Source organism: Pelophylax lessonae, assembly GCF_965119305.1.
Source record: "Pelophylax lessonae genome assembly, chromosome: 7".
Taxonomy (NCBI): Eukaryota; Metazoa; Chordata; class Amphibia; order Anura; family Ranidae; genus Pelophylax; species Pelophylax lessonae.
Window position 1 is genome coordinate 163,492,261 of NC_138774.1, and position 15,272 is coordinate 163,507,532.

The following is a 15,272-nucleotide window of genomic DNA, read 5'->3' on the forward strand; positions in this document are numbered from 1 at the left end:
TACCTACAGGCAAGCCTATAAAAAGGCTTACCTGTAGGTACAGTAAATATCCTATAAACGCACACCATTTAGGAGATATTTATTTTACCAGCACCGGTAATGTCACCGGCGTGCCGTCCATAGAGAGCTGTGCAGCGGCAGTACATCATTGCGGCTTGGTCAGTCAAGTGGCTGCAGCCCGCGAACCCAGAAGGAAAACCGGGTGAGGATGGAAGCCCTGTCAGTGGTGACAGTGCATTACTAGCACATTATGACATTTGCAGGGAGAAGATTTTATTTTTTCTTGCAGTTTAAGTTAAAAAAAAAAAGAAAAAAAAAAAAAGACTCATCGTATCAGGGAGAAAATTAACAAATGGATGAAATAAATAAATTTCAGTCACAAAGCATCGGTTTTGGACTTTAATGGCAGATATATAAAACCATATTTATTTTGTTAGGAAAAAAAATGGATTTTTGTCTTACCGTAAAATCCTTTTCTCTGAGGTTCATCAACGGATACAGCTCCATATCTTCTTTGACCCTTGGGTTATGCTGCCCCTAGGACACTAGACAGAAAATAACTGACTACACCTATAGGGCAGTCCTAGGGGGTATACACCCACTTCCTGCTATAGACAGTTTTATAACAAGCAGTGTCAGAAGAATACATAACCCAGCTGAACAGAGGGGTGGGTGCTGTGTCTGTCAATAATCAGAGAAAAGGATTTTACGGTAAGACAAAAATCCAGTTCTCCCTTTCGTTCATTGATGGACACAGCTCCATATCTTCTTTGACCCTTGGGATGTCCCAAAGCAGAATCAACATGAGGGGTGAGAAAAAAAAAAAAAAAGCAAAAAAAAAAACATAAAAAAAGTAAAGTGTAGACAACCAGGTAACAGGAGCTCAACCAGGAACTGGAGCTCACCTGACAAAAAAAAAAAAAAAAAAAAAAAAAGACACCCTCAAGAGGCTTAAGCCTCTCCAACAGCGGCCTGCAAAACCTTGCGGCCAAAAGCAGCATCTGCAGATGCAAATACATCCACCTTGTAAAATTTGGTGAAGGTGTGCACAGATGACAAGAAGGCCGCCTTGCAAACCTGGACCACAGACGCCAGATGACCCAGGAGGAACTTGGCGCCCCTGTAGAATGTGCCTTAACAGGGAAAGGAAAAACCTGACCCTTAATGGAATAGGCCTGCTCTACCGTCTGCCTGATCCATCTGGAAATGGTCCCAGCAGATGCGGCCTGCCCCTTATGAGATCCATCCGTAAGGACAAACAAGGAATCAGATTTCAGAATCGACTCAGTCGCAGCAAGGTACACCCTGATTGCCCGAACCACATCCAGGGAACGTAAGGCAATCTCTCTAGGATGCTTAGACTTAGGACACAAGGTAGGCATCACAATGTCTTAATTTAAATGAAAACCAGAGACAACCTTAGGAAGGAACAACTGGCAAGGACGTAGCACCACTTTGTCCCTGTGAACCACCAGGTAAGGTGACCGACAAGACAATGCAGCCATCCCTGACACCCTGTGTGCAGAAGTAATAGCCACCAGGAAGGCCACCTTCCCCAACAACTTAAGCAAAGGAAGTTCACAAATATTTTTAAAAGGATGGGTTTTGAAGAACTGAAAGTACCAGATTGAGGTCCCATGGAGGCACCAGGGACCGTACGGGAGGAGCCAGGTGGCGTACCCCCTGAACTAAAGTGTGAATCAAAGAATTGGTGGCCAATGGGCATTGGAAAAAAATGTGCCAAAGTGGAAATCTGGCCCTTGATGGTGCCCAGGGCAAACGCTGATCTACACCTCTTTGGAGAAACTCCAAAAGACGAGACACCGAAAAGGAATGCGGGGAAACCCCTCGAGACTCACACCAAGTAATGTACGCCCTCCAAACTCGATGGTAAATCTTCCTAGAAGTAGATTTTGTAGTATTTAACAGTGTAGGAATTACCAAATCTGACAACCTTCTGTCCTTCAGTACCTGGCTTTTAATAGCCAGGCTGTTAAAGCCAGCAACAGTAAAGCAGGATGGAAGATCGGTCCTTAAGCCAAAAGATCCTCTCTGAGAGGGAGTTTCCAAGGGACGTCGGCTTCCAGTCTTACCAGGTCTGTCTGAGGCCACCAGAATAACTGGAATCCGTTCTGCCTCGACTCTGCAAAGAAGTCACGGCAGAGGTTTTAGTGGAGGAAAGGCATATGATAAACGATACTGGCCCCAAGGGGCCACCAGAGCCTCTGTGATGTCAGCCAAAGGATCCTGAGATCGTTCCACAAACATCTGCGTCGAGAGGCCAACAGGTCCAAATGGAGATTACCCCACTGGAGAGACAGCTGTTGAAACAAATCTGGGTGAAGAGACCAGTCTCCCTGATCCAGTGCCTGCCAACTGAGGTAGCCTGCCTGCCAATTTTCCACCCCTAGAATCTGCACTGAAGAGAGGGCTGAAACAAAAAAACGTTCTGCCCACCTTAGAATGCCAGCCACTTCTCTGGCGGCTAGGGTACTTTTGTTGCCCCCTTGATGATTGACACATGCCCCAGCCGTGGCTTTGTCCAATTGAATCCTTACCGGGCACCCGTCCACAAGTTCTGTCCACAAGGACAGGCAAAGCCTGATTGCCCGAATCTCCAGTACATTGATCAGCAGACTGAACTCTGTGCCCAAGACAACTCCCCACCTGGACAGGCTGGTATCCGTGGTGACCACTGTCCAGTACAGGGGGAGGAAGGATATTCCCTGTCGAAGCATCGGGGAGCGGAGCCACCTTATCAAGGACCCCCCTCGGCTCAACAGGATCAGATTGTCTAGGGACCATGGATTCTTGTCCCATTTGGCAAGAATTTCCTTTTGCTGAGGTCTGGTATGGAACAGAGCAAACATAACCGCCTCAAAAGTGGAGACTATCAAGCCCAACCCTTGCATTCAATTCCTGAGAGACGACTGCCAGTTGGATAACAGGAGCCCAATCGCATGCTTAACTTCAGCAGCTTTGTATCTGGAAGAAACACCCAGGGTGAGGCTGAATCCAGAGTCAGACCCAGGTAGTCCAGTTTGTTGGACCGCATCAAGAGCCGATATTTGAAAACTCAGTTTCCAGCCAAACTCTTGCAAGAGTTTTGCACAGTACTATCCAAATCTTTTAAGACAGTCGGAGATTCTGAGGTACCCCAGTACCGTGATCTCCCTCTACCTGAACAAGGCTAACACTGGGGCCAAAACATGTATGGAGGGTAGGAATGGGTTCAGGCGTGTTCAGAATCCATCCGATACTGAGACAGGCAGTGAGACAGATCCCGATCTGCAGCTGCACAGATCGGGAAATGTCACACTGCCTGTGATTAGCCGCGTCCAGTGTTCCTGGCAGGATAGGGCAGGAGGGATCCCAAAAACACCCAAACCCATCTCTAATAGAGGGTGTGTGAGCTATACATGCAGTGCACTGTGTATACTGACATGTATGGATGGTGCACTGAGCTGTATGTGTGCTGCACTGCATTTCCTGATATGTAAAACAAATAATGCATTCTGTATGCAGGCCAACTAATCGGCTAACCAACTAATCTATTGCACATATTTAAATTGCGCCTGCAACCACTACCACCTCACTTTTTGCAATCATTGCTGAAGATGAGGAGGCGCTGCTACTAGCTTTGTCAGAGCCTTATGTAAAGCAGCAGAAGGTACGCAACCAAGTTACATAGTTACATAATTACATAGTTAGTGAGGTTGAATAAAAAGACACCAGTCCATTAAGTCCAGCCTATGTTGTATGTTTGTAGTCAACAATACATTGTATACCCCTGTATGTTGAGGTTGTTAAGGTGCCCATCGAATAGTTTTTTAAACCATCGATGCTCCCTGCTGATACCACAGCTTGCGGAAGAGAATTCCACATCCTTACTGCTCTGACAGTAAAGAACCCTTTACGCATTTTAAGGTTAAACAACTTCTCTTCTAATTTTAGTGAATGGCCACGTGTCTTTTTAAATTCCCTTTTACTGAAAAGTATGTTCCCTATGCTAGTGTTGCCAGTACGGTATTTGTACATTCATATACACCATCTCAAGCGTCTCTTCTCCAGAGAAGAAGAAGTTCAATGCTTGTAGTCTTTCCTCATAGCGGATATCCTTCATACCCCTAATTATCTTTGATGACCTTCTCTGAACTCTCTCCAGTTCCAGCACATCCTTCCTGAGCACCGGTGCCAAGAACTGGATGGCATACTCGAGATGTGGCCGGACCAGAGTCTTGTAGAGTGGGAGAATAATAGTTTTATATTTGGAGTGAATCCCCTTTTTCAAAACATGCCAGTATTCTGTTGGATTTGCTTGCAGCAGCTTGGCATCGCATGTCATGGCTGAGCTTGTTGGCTATTAGGACCCCCAAGCCCTTTTCCATCAGATTCACCCAGAGGTTCTTCCCCCAGCGAGTAACTTGGTTTCAATTCTCGGGTACCCGTGCGCATTGCCTTACATTTTTCAACATTAAACCTCATTTGCCATGTAGTTGCTCACCCCATTATTTTGTTCAGGTCTTCTTGTAAAGTTAGTTCTGTGAAGATATTGCTGCGCATAGCTTAGTACTGTCCGCAGATTGTGTTGGTCATCCCATCCTCCAGATCGTTTATGAATAAATTAAACAGAACTGGTCCCAGGACAGATCCTTGGGGGACCCCACTTTCCACACCCCACCAATCTGAGTACTCCCCATTTATCACCACTCTCTGAAATCGCCCCTGAAGCCAGTTTTCAATTCAGGTACTCACTCTATGGTCCATACCTATGTACCTTAGTATGTACAGTAAGCGTTTGTGGGGAACTGTATCAAATGTCTTTGCAAAGTCCAGATACAATACATCTACCGGCCTTCCTTTATCTAGATGGCAGCTCACTTCTTCATAGAAGGTTAATAGATTGGTCTGGCAAGAACTATTCTTTATGAATTCATGCTGAATACTACCAATGATACCATTTTTATTACTAGAATCCTGTATAAAGTCCCTTATCTTCTCCAATAGCTTTCAGACTATTGAAGTTAGGCTAACCAGCCTGTAGTTCCCAGGGATAGATCTCGGCCCTCATTTAAATATTGGTGCCACGTTGGCTTTTCTCCAATCAGCTGGTACCATTACCGTCAGTAGACTGTCCTTAAATTATGAACAATGGTCTGGCTATCAACTGTCTGAGTTCCTTAAACCCTTGATGACCGCCCAGGGCAGATTAACTGCGGCAGGCGGCGGCTCCTGGGCAAACCGACGTAATACTACGTTGCACGCTCAGAAGACTCTAGGGGGCGAGGGCGAGCCAGCGGTCCGTCCCCCGCTTATCAGCCGGGGAGCAAGTGCATGTGACAGGTGGCTCCAAAGGCCGCCGGCCACTCACGATCTTCCCCCGCTGACAGAGGACGAACGGCTTATGTAAACACAGCCATCTGTCATTCTCCCTGAAGTGATCACAGAGGCTATGTGATCCTGCTATATAGAATCACGTCTCTGTGATGATCTCACAAGCCCAACCCCCCCACAGTTCGAATCCCTCCCCCTAGGCTTACATTTAACCCCTTGATCACTAATAGTATTACCCCTTCCCTGCCAATGGCATTATTACAGTTACAGTGCATTTTAGCACCGATTACTGTAGTAATGTCACTGGTACCCCCAAAATGTGTCAAAAATGTCAGGGGTCCGATCTGTGCCCCACAAAAAAAAAAAAAAAAAAAAAAAAAAAAAAAAAAAAAAAAAAAAAAAAAAAAAAAAAAAAAATCGCAGATCGCAGCCATTACTGGTAAACAAAAAAAACACAATAAAAATGACAAATCTTTCCCGTAGTTAGTCGACGCGATAACTTTTGCACAAACCAATCAAAATACGCTTATTGCGATTTTTTTTTTTTTTACCAAAAACATGTAGGAGAAAACAAATTGGCCTAAAATGTTAAAAAAAATTAGATTTTTAAATATTTTTTGGGGAATGTTATAGAGTAGAATGAGAAAAATATTTATTATATTAGAATATATTATTTTTTCAAAATTTGGGTACAGCGTCGCACGACCTCGCAATTGTCCATTAAAGTAACGCAGTACCAAATCGCAAAAGCAGCAAAATCCTCCGGGGCTAAAGTGGTTAAGGACTCTCGGGTGTAAGGCATCTGGTCCCGGTGACTAATAATACGTTTTACGAGTCTAGTTCTGAGTCTGTCTTCTGTTAACCATGAGGGTGCTTCTTGTGACATGTTATTAACTTTACCATTACAGTCTAGGTTACTGTATCCCCCCAATTCTTTTGTTTAGACTGAGGAGAAGAATTTATTTAGAAACTCTGCTTTCTCTCTGTCCTTTATAGCCAGATTACCTTCATCACCCTTTATGGGACCAATATGTTATGGCCTCACTTTCTTACTATTTAAATAAATCATTTTTTGGGGTTTTTCTTACTCTCTTCCGCTATGTGCCTTTCGTGTTCTATCTTAGCTGCCTTGACTGCGCTCTTACATTTATTTCTAATTGCATTGTAGTACTGGAATGCTGCCAATGACCCTTCTGCTTTGTATTTCTTGAAGGCCTTTTCTTTTGTTTTTAGATGCATTTTTACGTTGGAGTTTAGCCACCCAGGGTTTATTTTAGCTCCTTTAAACGTATTCTGTCGGAATGCACTGGCCAACACCTTTATTAAAGTATGTTCTTAAAGCACTCCCATTTTTCCACAGTGTTCTTTGTTCCCAGGATTCAATCCCATTTAATATCGTCTAGCATAGAGCGCAGTTTAGGGAATTTGGCTTTTTTGAATTTCAGTGTCTGTGCATAACCCTTAGGTTTCCCATTTGTGTGATTTATACTGACACATGGTCACGGTTTCCTATATTGCCCCCTTATTTCTACATCCGCAATCAGGTCTGTATTATTTGTAATTAGTAGGTCTAGTAACCCATTGATTCTTGTTGGTGCGTTCACCATCTGACCCATGAAGTTGTCCCGCAAAAGATTTAGGAAATGGCGAGTCTTAGACAAATGTATGGTTCCTACTGCCCAGCCTATCTGGATAAATAAAATTGCCATTATAATGACATTTCCCCTCCTTGCTGCCATCCCAAGCTGTAATAGGAGGTTCGCCTCCTCCCTCTGGTTGGGGGGGGGGGGGGCCTATAGCATACGCCCAATATTACTTTTCCCTTAGTACCCTTGTTCGATATGGTGAGGCTACATTTGTCAACTTACCTACCTTAAAAGGTTTGGATCTCTGGTCACCCTACTACTAATGCCCTCAATGTCTGCAGAACCTTGTTCCCCGCTGGGTATCTCTACGTCTGAACCCCCCCCCCCCCCCCTAGTTTAAAAGCCCCTCTAACTTTTTGGCAATCTTCTCTCCCATTATGGCCGCACCCTCCCCATTTATGTGCAGCCCATTCCTTCTAAAGAGCCGGTAACCGACTGAAAAGTTGGCCCAGTTCTCCAGGAACCTGAACCCCTCCTTTCAACAACAGTTCGTCAGCCACTTGTTAACTTCCCTAATCTCCCGCTGCCTCTCCGGCATGGCTTGAGGTACAGATAGGGATTCCGAAAATACCAACTTGGAGGTCCTACTCAATTTAGCTCCCAAGTCCCTTTAATCGTTTTTTTAGGACTATCCATCTTCCTCTAACTTTGTCATTGGTACCCACGTGTACCATAACCGCTGCGTCCTCCCCAGCCCCACCCAATAACCTATCCACCAAATCCGTGATGTGCAGAACCTGAGCGCCCGGTAAACAGCATACAAGTTGCTGTCTTTATGTTCTGCCCTCGCCAGCCACAGCTTTTAGCACCACTTGCTTACTTGGAAAAGATGCAGGACTGATGGCATGGTTGGATCTGAACCAATGACCCCAGGGCTGCCAGGCAGAAGTACCAACCACCAAGCCCCTGCGCTGCCCATGCAAAAAATGGATTTTTGTAAAATCTTACCGTAAAATCCTTTTCTCTTAGCTCATTGACAGACGTAGTCCTCGGTGATTCAACACCCTCGGGTTATGCTGCCCTCTACAGGAGTAGGACTAGACAGGAAAGAAAACGTTCTGTCCACACCCTAGGGGCAGTCCCAGAGGGTATATCCTCTCACTTCCTGCTCTAGCAAATCAGTTATGTCACAAAGCAGTGTTTAGAGAATTTAACCCAACCCAACTCAAAAACAGAGGGGCGGGTACTACGTCTGTCAATGAGCTAAGAGAAAAGGATTTTACGGTAAGATTTTACAAAAATCCATTTTTCTCTATCGCTCATTGACAGACGTAGTCCTCGGTGATTCAACACCCTCGGGACGTCCCAAAGCAGTACCACAAATGAGGGGTGGGAAAATGGAAATCAAATCCAATCTAGAAGGCCCAACCGGTGCCAACTAGAAGTTTACAATGCTCATCCTCAATGATGAGACTCAACAGAAATTTTTCAACAGAAAAAAACCCCCGAGGTAGACCACCGGTCTCCTCAAATTGCGGCCTGCAAAACCTTGCGGCCAAATGAGGCATCCGCCGATGCCATCACATCAATCTTATAAAATTTTGTAAAGGTATGTACCGACGACCAGGTGGCCGCCTTACATACCTGGACCACTGACGCCTGATGGCGATAGGCCCAGGAAGTACTGAGCGCTCGAGTGAAGTGCGCCCTAACAGGGAACGGAGGATTCCGACCCTTAATAGAATAAGCCTGTACCACAGTCTGACTGATCCATGTAGATATGGTCGCGGCAGACACAGGCAACCCCCTTCAAGGGCTATCCGTGATCACAAAAAGTGAGTCCGTCTTACGAAAACAAGTTCGTAGTCGTCAAGTGTATCCTTCTGAACCCCATCCAAGGAGTGTAATGCAAACTCCCAAGGATGGCTAGTCTTAGGACACGGGGAAGGTAACACAATACTTTTATTCAGATGAAAAACTCTGAAAACCACTTTAGGAAGGAAGGATGGATTCGGAAGAAGAACCACCTTATCCCTATGAACCACCAGATATGGGGAACGACAAGATAATGCGGCCAGTTCTGACACCCTGCGTGCAGAAGTAATGGCCACCAAGAAGGCCACCTTCTGGGATAATGTAAGCAAGGGAATCTCCCTAATATCTTCAAAGAGAAGTTTCTGAAGAACCGACCACACTAAATTAAGATAAGATCCCAGGCGGTAAGGGTGTGCGCACTGGCGGAGCCAGATGTCGCACCCCCTGGATGAAATTCCGCACCAAGGAATGATTAGCCAAAAGGTTTCTTGAAAGAAGATTGCCAACGCCGAAAACCTGACCCTTGATCGTGCTCAAGGATAGTTTCTGCTCAACCCCTTGTTGCAGACAGACCAAAATTCGGGTCACCGAAAAGGTATGTGGGGGAAATCCAATAGATTCACACCATGCAATATAAGACTTCCATGTGCTGGAAGTCGCTTTCCTTGCTTTAACTGGAGGTAGGAATAACTGAAGCTGACACTCCCTTGTCCTTCAGTACCTGGGTCTCAATGGCCAGGCCATTAAGCCAGCGACTGTAAAGCAAGATGGAAGATCGGTCCCTGAGACCGCAAATCCTCCCTGAGAGGAAGTCTCCAAGGAGCGTCCGCGACTAGCCTCACCAAGTCGGCGTACCAGGCTCGACGAGGTCAGTCCGGAATTTCCAGAATAACTGGAATTCCCTCCACCTCTATCCTGCGAAGAAGTTCCCGCAGCAACTTGAGAGGATGGAAGGCATGCCATTATCTGATACTGCCCCCACGGGGCGATCAGCGTTTTTGCTGCGTCCGCTAGAGGATCGCGGCGCGAGCTACAGACCTCCGCACCTTCCTGTTAAGCCAAGTTGCCAACAGATCCACATCCGGGATGTCCCAATGAAGGGACAGCTAGTGAAAAACCTCTGGATGAAGAGGCCATATGCGATTGGATCCGAATCGGGCTGCTCTAGAGCTGCTCGATCCAGTAAATCAGACAAAATCTGATCGCTCTCAGTTCCGATACCCTTATTGGTAATCTGGATACTCTTGGAAGAAATGACTTCCCCTGGTTGAGCATCGGAGACTTCCTGGTCCGCTCGCTCAACCGGATCCGATTGTCCAGGGAATCGGAATTCTGATTCCATTAAAAAAGAATCTCCTTCAGGAGAATTCGGGTATGAGACTGGGTATACGGTACTGCCTCTAAGAAGGCCACCATCAGTCCCAGCCAATTGACGGACAGCAACATCCGAATCGTTGACTGAACCTTCTGGAGTTTCTCCGCAAGGAGAAACTCTCTTGCCCAGGATGTATCCAACCTTAGGCCCAGATAGTTCAGTCTCCTGGTGGGAACCAGGGATGATCTTTGGGAAAGCGAAAAAACGCTGATGTCCTGCGATGATGGGGATATAAAGATAGGCCTCCTAAATGTCTATGGACGCCAGGAAATCCCCCTGATGCAGGGAGGCCACCACTGTACGGATGGACTCTATTTCTTCCCAAGTCCAGATTTGGACGCACCTTGCCCTCTTTCCTGGGCATTGTGAATAGGTTCGAATAGAACCCCTGAAACCGTTCAATGTTAGAAGGGAAGAATCGCACCGGTGGAAGTGATCGAAACTCGATCCTGTGTCCTCCAGAAACCAGTGAAGACATCCCCCCCACCCCAGAGATGGGTAGGGGCGCATCAGGCTGTATCTTCAGGCTTGGCTGAGCCGGACTTTTTGTTTAGCCGACCAGCGCCCTTTGAAACCCCTCTAAAGGGGCTTTGGAGGGTTTCGCCTTATCGCCCGCCCTCGCGGAACGAACAACTCTTTATGAGCAGAAAAGGAAGGTCCTCGTTAGTTACGAGGTCTTTTTATCCTAACAGTTTGTGGCAAGACAGCAGGTGGTACCGTCTATCCTATAAAGAGGAATTCCTCAAACGGATAGCACCTAGCCATGCGTTTGGAAATAACAGGGGTTAGTTTCAAAACGACCCCATTTGGGTAAAGGAAAATCCTTCGCCCTTTTGGTAGGCTAACAAGTACCAAAAAGGAATCTCAGTCTCAGCTACCTCTGCCGGTGTAACCTCAAGACTAAAGGTTTCCCGGACGGACACAACTAGTGCATCCACCACTCTTGTGCTATGGCGGAGGCAGAAACGTGCTCCTAACTGCTGAGGAGATATTACCTGAGACAACAGAAGTATCTGATAAACAATAGGGGTAGGCGGGGGTCGCTTCTTGACCCCTGTCCCTGACAGGCCACCTCCACCCGGGATACCAAAGACTCCAAAACTGCCGATAATGCATTAAAAACAAGTGGGGTACTGGAGGGTCCTGCGGCCACCTTGAGGGGATCAGGTGGGGATACCTATGCGGCAGGGTCAATGATTATACAAGACACTTGCCAGCGACAAAAAATGACAAAGTAAAAAACTTTTTTTTTTTTTTTGTGTCCCCCAGTCGCAACAGCGCCCCTCAGTGTTATCTGCCTTTTTGGACCCGAGAGAGAGAGAGAGAGAGAGAGAGAGAGAGAGACCCCAAGGCTCATCCCTGATGCACAGAAGTTTTCATCAGCTTGCTCAGTGCTTGTCTTGTTACAGACAGGAAGTCTTTGGCCCTATTTCCTGGGTAAAGGAGGCGGCTCCGCCCCTTAACACGCCTGCCGGCGCCTCCCCCTGGCTCCATGAGGTGTTTGAGTCACCTCAAACATGGCCGCCCCCATGCTGGAGACACGAGGCTACACCAAAATGGCGGCCTCGTGCGATCTACCAGACAATGGCGGCGGCCTGCACAGAATAGCGGCATGTCTGCAGAAGGATCTCGGCCTCACAACCCTTCACCCTCATGGTGGTCAGCGGTACCGGACCCTGGCGGGCCGTATGCGGTCCGTGGCCGTCGGGAGGCATCTGCTTAGCTGGAGGAATGATCTGGAATGCAGTATACATGTATAGACATCGCCCTGTGGCTTCTGACAGGTAGGATACCTTATACTATCACAGTAAAGTTCTAGTACTGCCACTGACTACAATCATTTTCACATTTTCACAAATAGATTGTCAGCTCCCAAACCAAGCCTCCTGGCTTCTTGTACACAAAAATCACACTCAATTAGGGGGATCTGTGACATGTTATAGGATAGAGGGGAACCCATCCTTACCATTACAGAGAGGGGCCTGCGTTCACCACAAGACCCGTCAGGGGGAAAGGGGGAAAATACTACTCACCATACCGGAACCAGGCGGGCGCCAACTCCTGACAGTACCCCTCTCCACCGAGGTAGGAGGGCTGTCGACCAATACGGACGCCGTGACTCATGGTCTTTGGCGTTTCAGCGAGACGTTTAACTCGCAGGGTCAGTCCCCGTCCAGTGGGACTATGTCACGGCCGACCCAGCGCGGAGCTATGGCCTGCACGCGCTCGTAGGCTGAACTGGGGTGACCACTGGATCTCAACATCCAGCCCGTCGTCCAGTTCAGCTTTCTTGCCTGAAGATCTCACAGGAACACTGGAGAAAAAAAGCGGTCTAAAAAATCTTTTCTAAGAAAAAAATCCTGCCAGGACCGAAGATCCCAGCAAGGTACCTAGGTCCTTACTCCTAACTAGACAGAAAAAAAATGATTTGCTAGAGCAGGAAGAGAGAGGATATACCCTCTGGGAATGCCCCTAGGGTGTGGCCAGAACGTTTTCTTTCCTGTCTAGTCCTACTCCTGTAGAGGGCAGCATAACCCGAGGGTGTTGAATCACCGAGGACTACGTCTGTCAATGAGCGATAGAGAAATATAGGTATACCCCTGTAGCAACATTTCTTGAGGCATGACCTGCAAAATGGGCTTAGGGTTGCAAGTGTAAAATTTGTTGCAACACTCCACACTAAGTGAAGCAAGACAAGACATTTGATAAAATGCCTTAAAAAACTGGAGAAACAGAGTTTCCACCCATGTGAAAGAAAGCTACGAAGAACCACTGAAATACAAGATAGATACCCCAAGTGCTCATAAGTAAAGCATATGTTAAAAGATTTAGTGTTAATGGTTCTAGCATCACACTCGTGCTGTAGAGCAACCCTTTGACCTTCTCTACATGTTCTAAATAGATGACACATTTACTACAAGGAAGTCTTGTAGAGGTCTAAAACTGTGGTCTAGGATGGATAACACCAAAAGAGCACAGGAAACACACTAGACCTGTCGGTCCTAGTGTTAAAACACTAATTGGCTGCAGAACTCTGCAAAACAAGTGTTACCAAGCTGTAAAAGACCTTGCCTAGATAGTTAACACGGTGGCATGGGATCGATGTTAGAAGTACATGAGTATAACACATACCCTGACAAGGGCTTAAAGTGTAACTGGTTCAAACCCCAGACCAAATTAAGTGCTGATGAAGTATGAGACATTACATAAATGTATTATACCTTTGCAATATGTCAGTATATATAGTCAGGAGGTAGCTACTGCAGATATCCCCCGCCAAAACATTTCCTATAATGCAGACAGTTCCCAGCCAGGTGTCTGGGTGCATGCACCAATGCTGCCTTTGCTGGTTTCTATCAAGGGGGTATACCACTTCCAGTCATGGCCTTCGCCAGGCACAGAAAAAGAAAGGGAACCAAGCTACTACTTTCCTGTCTGAGAGGTGGTCTTGGAGGGTCATCTTGCAGAAAATCCTACTAGCTGCTCCCAGTGGAGCCAGGTAGGTAAAGGTGTGGGTGTAACAAAAAAAGCCAGAGAACAGAGGCCTCCCTTACCCAGGTTCCAGGTGATGCATCTCCCCTGTCAGGAAAAACGCAAAACTGACTAGTTAAGCTGAGGGACTGCCTTTTAAAGTGTATTGGTGATGCGTTTCCTGTTCGAGGAGGTGCTTCTCTCATGAGCTGTCCTGGAAGACAATTGGGTAAAGTTTGAGGGAGGATATGGAAGACTGGGTGCCAGCCTGTGTGGGTGGACAAGGAGTCAAGCTTGGAGGGTCTCAACATGGAGCTTAATGTGAAAGAGTGGAGAAACTAAAATGGACATTTCTAATCAGTTAAAGAGGGCGGAGACTTTAAAATCTATAGACTTATTCTCACAAGGATTGGGTGCTACGTCCACCAGTACAATCCATGATGTACTTGTTAAGAGCTGAAGAAAAGAGAACCTGTCCCTCTAACGCAAGGTAAATCAAATGCTTTTTACACAAGTGTTTCAGCAATCAAATAGTCTAGTCAAAATGCCCTATGCATATGCAATTACAGAAGACACATTTTTAAAATTAAAATGTTACAGATATCAGCTCCTCATATTCTGAAAGCAAGAAATCAACCAATAGGGGCATTTTGACCAGTCAGACATGGTTTGAAAAAGTAGGAGAGGACCAGTCATAATAAAAAAGCTCTAAAAAAGGACTTTGAAACGCTTGAAAGTGGAGTCCTTAAAGTGTTCCTAAACCCATGACCCTGCATTCACTATATCTGGTCTCCCCCAGTACACAAACATGAAAGATTGGATTTTTGTACTTACCAATAAAATCCATTTCTCTGAATTCCTCGACGGACACAGCACTCCATAAATCATAACTAATGGGTTATTTTGCCTCCTCCAGAAGTAGGACTATGCAGAACAAAAACCAGAGAAATGGATTTTACAGTAAGTACAAAAATCCCATTTTCTCTTTTGTTCATCGACAGACACCGCACTCGATAAATCGTAACTAGTGTGACGTCCAAAAGCAATGCCAAAAAAAAAAATGAAGGGTGGGGAAAATCACCCAAGGCTAAACATACATGCCCCCACCAGGACAACAGGAGCCCTGCCTGAAAAAAATAAAAAAGTTTAAAGAAAAACACCCCTCAAGAGGGAACAACCCCTCTTAAACAGCAGCCTGAAAAACTTTGCGGTCAAAAGAATCTGCAGGTGCCAAAGTATCTACCTTATAGAATTTTGTGAAGGTATGCACCGACGACCAAGTGGCCACCTTCCAAACTTGCGATATTGATGCCCGACGACGGAAGGCCCAAGAAGCACTCCGCACCCAGGTAGAATGTGCCGTGACAGGAAAAGGTGTAATCTGACCTTTAACCACTTCAATACAGGGCACTTCACCCCCTTCCTGCCCAGGCCAATTTTTAGCTTTTAGCGCTGTTGCAATTTGAATGACAATTGCGCAGTCATGCAACACTGTACCTAAACCAAATGTAGGTCTTTTTTTCCTACAAATAGAGCATTCTTTTGATGGTATTTGATCATCGCAAGGTTTTTGTTTTTTTTTTTTTGATAAACAAAAAATGACCGAAAAGTTTGACAAAGAAATAGGTTATAAAATGTTGTAAATAAATATGTTTTTCCTGCACTGATGAGGCTGCACCAATAGGCACTGA

At 46.1% G+C, this 15,272-nt stretch overlaps 1 protein-coding gene across 2 annotated transcripts in view; it reads right to left on the reverse strand.

The window, feature by feature from the left end:
• STAG2 (STAG2 cohesin complex component) overlaps nt 1-15,272 on the reverse strand; it is a 232,976-nt gene that overhangs the window by 49,511 nt on the left and 168,193 nt on the right. The window lies entirely within an intron of this gene.